Source organism: Salvelinus sp. IW2-2015, unplaced genomic scaffold (assembly GCF_002910315.2).
Source record: "Salvelinus sp. IW2-2015 unplaced genomic scaffold, ASM291031v2 Un_scaffold4130, whole genome shotgun sequence".
Lineage (NCBI taxonomy): Eukaryota > Metazoa > Chordata > Actinopteri > Salmoniformes > Salmonidae > Salvelinus > Salvelinus sp. IW2-2015.
Window position 1 is genome coordinate 24,738 of NW_019945402.1, and position 1,069 is coordinate 25,806.

At 43.9% G+C, this 1,069-nt stretch overlaps 1 protein-coding gene across 1 annotated transcript in view; it reads right to left on the reverse strand.

The window, feature by feature from the left end:
• Nucleotides 1–534, reverse strand: part of LOC139026212 (uncharacterized) — a 19,085-nt gene extending 18,551 nt beyond the window's left edge. Inside the window, exon 1 of the mRNA XM_070441503.1 lies at nt 414–534. The gene's annotated coding sequence lies outside the window, so the exon portion shown is untranslated. The remainder of the gene's footprint in view (nt 1–413) is intronic.
• Nucleotides 535–1,069: the final 535 nt, after the last annotated feature.

Below are 1,069 nucleotides of genomic sequence, written 5' to 3' on the forward strand. Positions count from 1 at the left end.
TCCTGTGTCCATAAACACTCTAATCATTCTTAACACTGACAGCTGCTTCAAGTGTCTCTGAGTGATTTACAGTATCTACAGTTCAGGTGTGGATTAGTTAGCATACCTGAGTCAGCACCATCATCGGACCTGAACAGCTTAGAAAAGAGACAAGTGCTGGCTATCGATATCCATAGAACTAACCATTGTTTTGTGGGTGTGGCCATGGTCAGTAGTGTGCGTTTGTTACACAACACTCACACAGCAACCAGCAGTAAACAGCGATTATCATAGAGCCCTTTTTATGTTGTTGCCATTAGTCTTAAAGCCTCTCTCGCCTTCTCTCTCCCTCTCGCTCTATGATCACTCTCACACACACACTCTCACTCTCTCTCTCTCGATAGATAGATAGATAAAAAAAAAATGCTTCCTACCTTTCTGTGGACGGCGACAACTCCTTATTGGAAAAGCAGCAGGCTGAGTGAGTGTTGGAAATGTTTTTTTTTKTGTGTGAGTCTCTCTGTGTGTGTGAGGTGTGTGTGTGCTTCTCTCTCTGTCTTCTAGAGGAAAGCGACAGTGTGTCAGAGTCCTGAGCAGACATCTTATCCCCCACAATCCTCTGTAATAGGATTCAACACAGAGACATGAGACTACACAACGTCACAGCTACCTTACTGTAATGTACTGTACACACACTCAATCACACATACACACATACATACTCATATCTTTCCTTATGCGTACAGGCAGTTTCTAAGCCAAAGCAGGGTGTTTCAGGTAGCCTCTGAAAGTTGTGCTCTGTTCTTGAACATTCACCTAAACGAACACTGAGCAACAGCATCACCTGCTGTTTCCTAAAACGTGGAACGATAGCGTTAGGACATCACACTACTATGCAACTACTGGGGAATCACCAAGAAGGTCACCACACAAGTCTGTGGGTAGTTGAATCAGGTTTGTTAGTGCTGGGCTAGAACTAGAGTCATCCTGAATCAGGTGTGTTAGTGGTGGTCTTTACTATGACCAACCTGGTCCATATCTATCAGGTCTTTACCATGTCCAACCTGGTCAATATCTATCAGGTCTTTAC